Source organism: Chelonoidis abingdonii, unplaced genomic scaffold (assembly GCF_003597395.2).
Source record: "Chelonoidis abingdonii isolate Lonesome George unplaced genomic scaffold, CheloAbing_2.0 scaffold0544, whole genome shotgun sequence".
In the NCBI taxonomy this organism is placed as follows: domain Eukaryota; kingdom Metazoa; phylum Chordata; order Testudines; family Testudinidae; genus Chelonoidis; species Chelonoidis abingdonii.
Genome location: NW_027424805.1, coordinates 32,483 through 41,056, shown reverse-complemented (window position 1 = coordinate 41,056; position 8,574 = coordinate 32,483). Strand labels below are relative to the sequence as shown.

Sequence of the window (8,574 nt, the reverse complement as noted above, 5' to 3'; positions counted from 1 at the left end):
CAAATCACCTTTACCTTCACAACCAGCTCCTCCCTGTTGGTCAGAATCAAGTCTAAAATTGCTGTCCCCCTGGTTACTTCCTCCATTTTCTGAAACAAAGCATTGTCCTCAGTACATTTCTGGAATGTACTGGATAATTTTGTGTTTTGCCATATTCCTTTTTCAACAGATGTCTGGGTAGGTAAAGTCTCCCATTATTAACAGAAATATCCAAAACACAGATCCTGATATTTGTTCTAGAAATGCCTCATCTCCCTCCTGTTCCTGATTTGGTGGTCTGTAATAGACCCCTACCAGGACATCACCCCTGTTTTTTCCCTCTTTTATCTTTACTCAGAGACTTTCAACTGGTCTGCTTCTCACCTCCTTCTGGACCTCAGAACAAGTGTGCAATGCAATACTTCCTCTTTTTTTCCTGTCTGTCCTTTCTGACCAAGCTATAGTCCTCTATACTAATATTCCTGTCATGAGATTTAGTCCATCAAGTATCTGTGATGCCAATTAAGCTCAGTTTTGACTTATGTACTAAAACTCCCAGTTCTTACCGTTTATTCCCCACTATTATTACTCCTTGTATTTGTGTATAGACATCTAAGATGTTAAGCAGATGCCTCCATGGATTTCCCTCTTGTTTCTCCTATAATTCTACTGCAATTTTCCACATCTACTTCTCCCCAAAGATCTAGTCCTCTGTTATGATTACCTTTTTTCACCTGGTGGCTTTTTTCACCTGCCCCCTCTGAACTTAGTTGTAAGCTCTTCTCATAAGGTTGGTGAGTCAGTGCATGAAGATGTTCTTCTCCTTCTTGACAGACAGACCCCATCTCTTCCCAGCAAACCTCCTTCCTGCAATAGCAGACCATGGTAGAGGAAGTCAAACCCTCCCATAGACCCATCTTCATAACCTTATTATGTGGACATACCTACCACCGAGTGTGTATTGAGCAGAAAGAATGAGGGGAATGAGTTAAATGCAGATGTCAAGTTCACATACTTCCATTTTCAGTGACTAATCTCTTAAACCAGTGGGAATGCCCACGGTACAAAAGTATTTCTGTAGATCAGCATGTGATTATTTGTATTGCATAATTACAATATGCCCTCAGAATATTTCATATTTCTAGTTTCAGATACAAGAGTGATACATTTATACAAATAGGATGACCACGCTCAGTAGATTACATGCTTTGTAATGATACCTTACAAGAGACCTTTTTCATGAAGCATATTCCAGTTACATTATATATTTTTATAAAATCATATAGAGTGCAATGTCACAGCACCGCATTCCCACCAGCCCCCAGGGCTGAGGCCAGCACAGTGATCAGATCCCCAAGCCCACAGCTTCGGCTAACATGTACAACCCTCTCCTGCTGTCCTCACCAGCACCTGGAGCAGAGCATGGCAGAGCCAGGGCAGCATCCTGCCCTCTGCCCAGGGAGGGACTAGAGGCTGGGCCTGTCTGCCGGACCCACCCTTCCGACTGGCACTGACCAGGCAATGGCCGGCTGTCTCACGGCTGCGACCCCCTCATGCTTCTGGGGGCAGGCTGAGGGGTACAGCGTGTATGGCTGGGGTCCCCCTTGCTCAAGTGCGCTGGGGGTGCACACGGAATCCCGGGGGGGTGGCAGCCATGTGGAAGCTGGCAAGCCCATCTGGGCAGGTGTCTCTCTGGATTTTAATTCTGCACCTCCAATCCCCACCCACTCTCCTGGCAGCAGCGCAGCAATATCCAAATGGGTGTTAACTGTGGCTGATAATTCCCACTGGGATCAGGGACGGAAAGCTCTGCAGCTGAGCAGATTGGGGCTGGGCCCCAGCAGCAGATCACAGGCCACGGTCTCACCCCATCCACAGCAGGCAGCAGCACGGTGCATTTGCCCAGCAGAGGAGAGAGGAGCTGGCAGGGGGCAGGGGAAACAGGGCCTGCTGGGCTCAAAGGACTACCTCTTCCAAGCACATTCCCCAGCAAGCTGCTGTGCAATTATTAGCAGGTATGAGGGAAGAAGTATGGACAGAGCAGAGAGGGCTGGGAGGCAAATCGTGGTTCTGCGCTGACTCTGGGAAGGCAGTAGGCTGTGGTTAGATCTCTGGGTTCCATGCCCAGCTCTGCCCCATCATCTGAGTCACTCCTGCGTCTGTGCCTGTTACTGAGGTTTCATATCACAGACGCTGGTGCATTTTCCAAACCCCTGTTGGTGGGATCATATTGCGCAAGCCTGGGGCACTCTGAGGCTGGCAGTGCTGCTAAAGCCATGGCAGGGTGCGATGGGTATGGGCATAGGAGAGGTGCAATGCAGAGTCTGGGCTGCAGGGGCGCACGGCTGAGAGTGCCTGACCTGGCTGGTCCCTAGTGCTGCTGAGAGGAACTGCATTTTCTCCCTCTGCTGTCTCCCAGCCAGGGCAGCCCCAGCTGGCTGGGAAGCAGCCGCCCGCCTCCCCACCCCTCCTGAACCGCCAGGGGCATGGGCTTGAAGGGTGCTAGCCTAATGTGGCCTAGGCCAGGCCCAGATGATCACCAAACAGGTGCACCCAGCCAGGCCATCCCGTGCACAAACCTGGTCAGCCCAGGCCCCAACCCACATCTGCATGGCCAAGTCAGTGCCCTCCAGCCCCCTCTCTGGGGTGGAGGGGGCAGCGGAGGAGAGGATCAGGAGGAGGAAGCAGTTCCAAAGCAGCCCACGGTTTCTCTGTTAGTCACCACGAGGCTGGGGCTTGGAGACCAGCAGCTGTCAGGGTACCTGTGCCAGTGGCCAGATTCCGTTGGCACATGGCTCAGTGGCACTAGGAGTGGCTCCAACGGGCTGGTTTAGAAGCCCACCAAGCCCTCTCCGAGAGCTGCAGGAGCAAGGCTCTGTCACACAAACAAGGTCAGCTCCCAGACTGCTGCACTGGCAGCACAGTATGGGGAGAAGGTGACCAGCCCTCTGTGCAGAAAGAAGTGGTTCGGGACTATTTAGAAAAACTGGATGAGCACAAGTCCATGGGGCCGGATGCACTTCATCCGAGGGTGCAAAGGATTGGCGGATGTGATTGCAGAGCCATTGGCATTATCTTTGAAAACTCATGGGATCGGGGAGGTCCCAGATGACTGGAAAAAGGCTAATGTATGCCCATCTTTAAAAAGGGAAAAAGGAGGATCCAGGGAACTACAGGTCAGCCTCACCTCAGTCTCTGGAAAAATCATGAGCAGGTCCTCAGGAATCAATTCTGAAGCACTTAGAGAGAGGAAAGTGATCTGCAACAGTCAGCATGGATTCACCAAGGCAAGTCATGCCTGACTAACCTAATTGCCTTCTGTGAGGAGAAACTGGGTCTGTGGATGAGGGGAAAGCAATGGATGTGTTATTCCTTGACTTTAGCAAAGCTTTTGATACGGTCTCCCACAGTATTCTTGCCAGCAAGTTAAAGAAGTATGGTGGATGATGGACTATAAGGTGGATAGAAAGCTGGCTAGATCGTCGGCTCAACGGGAGTGATCAACGGCTCCATGTCTAGTTGGCAGCCGGTTTCAAGCAGAGTGCCCAAGGGTGGTCCTGGGCGGTTTTGTTCAATATCTTCATTAATGATCTGGAGGACGGCGTGGACTGCATTCTCAGCAAGTTTGCAGATGACACTAAACTGGGAGGAGTGGTAGATACGCTGGAGGGTAGGGGTAGGCTAACAGGACCTAGACAAATTAGAGGACTGGGCCAAAAGACCTGATGAGGTTCAATAAGGACAAGTGCAGAGTCCTGCACTTAGGACGAAGAATCCCATTACTGTACAGACTAGAGACCGAATGGCTAGGAAGCAGTTCTGCAGAAAAGGACCTAGGGGTTACAGTGGATGAGAAGCTCGATATGAGTCAATAGTGTGCCCTTGTTGCCAAGAAGGCTAATGTTTTTTAGGCTTATAAGTAGGGGTACTGCCGCAGATCGAGGGACGTGAATTCCCTCTATTGACATTGGTGAGGCCTCTCTGGAGTACTGTGTCCAGTTTTGGGCCCCACACTACAAGAAGGTGTGGAAAATTGGAACGAGTCCAGCGGAGGGCAACAAAAATGATTAGGGGCTGGAGCACAGGACCTATGAGGAGAGGCTGAGGGAACTGAGATTGTTTAGTCTGCAGAAGAATGAGGGGGATTTGATAGTTGCTTTCAACTAACTGAAAGGGGGTTCCAAAGAGGAGGATCTAGACGTTCTCAGGTACCAGAGACAGAACAAGGAGTAACGTCTCAAGTTGCAGTGGGGAGGTTTAGGTTGGATATTAGGAAAAACTTTTTCACTAGAAGGGTGTAAGCACTGGAATGGTTACCTAGGGAGGTGGTGGAATCTCCTTCCTTAGAGGTTTTTTTAAGGTTCATGCTGACAAAGCCCTGGCTGAGATGATTTAGTTGGAGTTGGTCCTGTTTTAAGCAGGGGGTTGTACTAGATGACCTCCTGAGGTCCCTTCCAACCCTGATATTCTATGATTCTAAGGCGTGGGCATTACCTAAGGGCTGCCATTGCTGGGGCTAACGGGGCAGCTCTGGGCACTGACGGGCAGGCTGCTGCCCATGGTGCCACACAGCACCTGGGGGGAAAATGGCTCTGCCCAACAGGACAGGCCCTGCCCCCCAGAGAGTCCCTACTGTCCCTCACCAGCCCCACAGAGCACCCTAACCGTCCATCAACCCCACTCAATGCCCTGCTCCCCGCCCACTAACAGCTCGAGCCCCGTTACCTTGTTCAGCTCTTTCTGGTACTGGCGCATCTTCTTCAGCATCTGGGACAGGTCCTTGATGTTGGCCTGGAGGGAGGTGGTGGTGAGATCCTGGCCCCTTCCAGCGCACAGTGCCCCCTAGAGGGCAGAGGCCTTGCCTGGGGCCAGCCACAGCAGCGCAGCCACGCGTGGGAGCATATCTAGGGTATGGGCGGGGCACACAGGGGCGTGTCAGGGGCAGAGCTGAGCGTGCTCACTTGGAGATGTCAGTGATGTGCATGTGCTGTAGCTGCACCTAGAGTTTGTTGTCTTCGTCCAGCCGCGCCTCTTTCTCCCGCGAGTCGCTGGTCCCTGTCGTCTCGTACCTGCAGGGGAGGGGAGACAGGGTCAGGCTGCAGCACCCCTCCCCCGAGCGTGGGGGCTGCAGAGCAGTGCAGGTGCCTGGGTCACATCCCCCCCAGCCCGCCTGAGGAGGAGTGCGGGGTGCCCCCTGCTGGCAGCCAGGCCCTACTTGTAGGTGTCGTTCTCAATGCCGAGCAAGTCGTAGGCCATGGCCTGGTAGGTGAGTTCGTGCAGCAGTGGGGACACCAGGTCGAAGCTTCGGTCCACAATCAGCAGCTGAGAGTGGGCTTTGTCGGGGCCCTGGGGCGAAGGAGAGAGAGACCCATCACCCACTGCTCCGGCGAAGGGGTCCTGGCCTGGCTCACATGGCACAATCCAATGGGCCTGGTGGCCTGAAACTTCACCACCAGCCCTCTCTGCGGCCCAGCCCCCAAGCCAAGAGACATCCCCCAAGCTAGCTCGGATGTGCCAGTGGGGAGTCCATGGCAGGGCTGGCACAAAGCCCAGGCGTCTCCGTGCCCATCCTCACCTCCCCGTAGGGCCTCGGGCGTGGCTAAGTGCCGCACAGGACAGGACCAGCCTGCCCCATGCCAGCGCCTCCCTCCTGCTTACCTCCGCCCGGGTCTGAAGCACCTGGGTCCTGATCCGCGGGCAGCTCAGCCAATCAACCCCCTGGAACAGGGGTGCGCGGCAGGCAGCACCATATCCCACAGCTCCGTATGGTGGCCACCAGCATCTCCGAGAAGCCGGAGACACGCGGTGGAGAGGGGCTGCAGAGGCGAGACTTGTCCCAGGCTGGGCGGCACCGGACAGGGGCAAGGAGCCAGTCAGGGTCTCCCGAACCGATAAACTTCCCACCACGCCTGGAGGAGGCTGGGGGGCAGGCCCTGTCCAAGGCAGTGGGACAGGAGTCCCAAAGCAGGCAAGAGGAAGTAGGGGAGGGTGGCATCTGCTCTGGGCTGGGGGTGCTGTCTAAAGCTCAGCTAGTCCCTTCCCTCCTGCCTGGGCCCTGGTGTGCTGAGGGACTGCTGGGGGGCAGGAGACATGGTGAGAGGGGTCCGGGGCTCCAGGCTCTTGGGCATCCCCTCCCCCATAGAGGGCAGGGTCCTGGCCATGCCCTCCCAGGCACAGAGGCTTCTACACCCTGGGGGTGGGGGGATGTCAGGGCTGTGCTCCCCACCGCCCAGCCAGGCTCAGCCTTACCTGACAGCAGCCTGGGAACTGGTGGCAGGGACCGGGTCCGACACAAAGGGCCACAACTTCTTGTCCAGTTTGTCCTCAGTGATGTCTCGGGGGGTGGAGGACAGGTCAGCAGGGGCCAAGCAGCAGGAACCTCGCACCTAGTAGCCATGCCAGGCCCCACTGCGGGGAGGGACTGGGATGGCTCCTCACTGAATGATTGACAGTCCCTGGGGGAGCAGCCTGGGGCCCCCTTTCCAGGGTGGGGCTCGGGGAGTCATCCTCCCATAATGGCTGAGTGCCTGAGCAGGGCCAGTACTGAGACAGGGGTTAAGGCAGCGGCCCCGGCAGCAGGGCCTGCCGCCCCGAGCAGGTGGGGCAGGATGGGGGAAGAGGGACTGTGCTGTCAGGAGTGGAGGCCACTTGGTGGAGTGGGGGAAGGGGCTGGATGCAGCATCTCAGACCCACAGCGGGGGCTGGCGCTCCCCGCCTGATCAGCATGCTGCCCTCTTGCGCAGCAGATGGTGGCGATAGCACTCCCATGGAGACGGTCTGAACCGGTAGGCAAGCCAGAGGCGGCTCTAGGTTTTTGCTGCCCAAGCAAAAAAATTTTGGCTGCCCCACCAGCCCTGGGCTCTCTCCCGCACTCCCATGCTGTCCCAGCCTGGGCTCGCCCACACCCGCCCTCCTGCGTCGGTCACTGGTAACTCGCTCCAGGGCAAGTCATTCAGCAGGAGCTTTGGATGTGCACAGAACACAGACAGGATCGATTCCCATATGGTTACAACATGCAGTAAAGTGGAACAATTTTCAGTGTGTTTGGAGGATCTCTGGATGAGATGTTAAGATGTCTCCATAAATGAGGATATTAGTCTTTATTTTGATCTTCTATGGAATTGGCAATGCATATCACGCTTTTCTTTTACATAAATTTTTTTTAAAAGCATAGCTTTAAAATAGCAATTCCGGACTGGGAGTAGTGTGGTACTAAAATCTGGAAAAGAAAAGTCAATTTGCTTCCATGGCTAGAAGAGTTGCAAATCCTTCTACGTGTGGTACTATCTAAATGCTGCCGACGTCCCTAGCAGAGCCTCCTCCCCTTACTTTTCATTTAAATTTAGTGGGATCGTTATTTAGGGGGGACACTGTCATTTTTCCATCAATTCCTTCTTTAGTGGGCAGGCCAAGGTGAGGTGACCCAGTATCCTAATGCGTCTGGGGAGTCTTCTGATTGTCGGCAAGCTCTGGGTCACTTCGCTCCCCATTCACCGCGCCACCCCTTTCGACTCGCAGCAGGCTCGTACCTCATTCCCTTTCCTGTTGATAGTGCCGCCAAGGGCATTTGCTGGGAAATGTGTTTTCCCTGTCCAGGGCTGTCCCCTAGGAAGGAGGGGTAAGCTCCCAGGTGTCCTGTGGGGTCTCAGTTCAGGCTGGATCCTAGGCTGCTCCGTAGGCTCGTGTTTGCAGGTTGTGAGAGGGGAGGAGTGAGTAAACAAAAAAAAAAGATAAACGAAAAGGAAAGGGCAGGTCCTAGCAATGCGTCATGCCCCAAGCACCTGCTTAGTTTTGCGTGGCCCTGACCAGGAGACTCGGCAAGGGCTGCGTTCTCTGCCCTTCTTCGCTGGGTAGCACAGACAGTCGGGGGAGGATTGTACAGTCCCTGACGCTTCCCACCCTCAGTACATTGGCCCGATTTTCAGCCACTCTTCTTTGGAGTGAACATCGGACAGCCACCACCCACCCGTCCTGCATGGCTCCACAGCCTCTGCGGTAAAGCACTGAGGCTGGGGTGAGCGTGGAGGACTGGCCATATCTTGTGCATCCTCCCCTCTCCATGCATTGTTGGGGCTGGGCAGGCTGTGTGCCCTCTGCAGAAGGGGTTGGAGCCCAGAAAGTTGTGTGTCACCCAAGTCACAAACAGGAGTCTGTGGCAGAGCAGGAACATTCGAAACCCAGAGCTAGGCTGCCATCATGCTCTCAGCCCTATTCCAGCACGGGTGTTGCTTGCCTCCCTCCTCCCCTAGGACTCTTCTTAACCTGGTCCGGAGGGATCTTGGGTTGCGATGGGGGGGGCTGGCGTAACCTGGGCACCACCTTGCCAAGAGCAGAGGGGTGGTTAGTGCATCCTGTGCAGTACGTTTTTGCAGCTAGGAAAATCAAGGCAAGAGGCTGAGTGCATGACAAGGCGGGCACCGTGACCACGGGCTGCGTGGCTCTTGGAGACTGACTGCTAAGGACCATGCTACAAGAGCACCTGGGGTTTCTTGCGCAGGCTGCCAAGGTGGGTGCACACTTGGACTGGCCGCGGGATTTGTTGCTGACATGGAGCAGGGCTTCGAAGTCAGCGCATCCCTGCCTGCGAGCTGGGCG

The 8,574-nt window shown here is 54.9% G+C and overlaps 1 long non-coding RNA gene across 1 annotated transcript; it reads right to left on the bottom strand.

Annotated features, from left to right (window-relative positions):
- Window positions 1–6: 6 nt before the first annotated feature.
- On the bottom strand, window positions 7–6,537 carry LOC116831050 (uncharacterized). Its single transcript, XR_012654954.1, has 4 exons — window positions 5,638–6,537; window positions 5,195–5,325; window positions 4,705–5,048; window positions 7–846 (listed from the first exon to the last, which is right to left on the bottom strand). It is a non-coding gene; the product is annotated as an uncharacterized LOC116831050 (long non-coding RNA).
- Window positions 6,538–8,574: the final 2,037 nt, after the last annotated feature.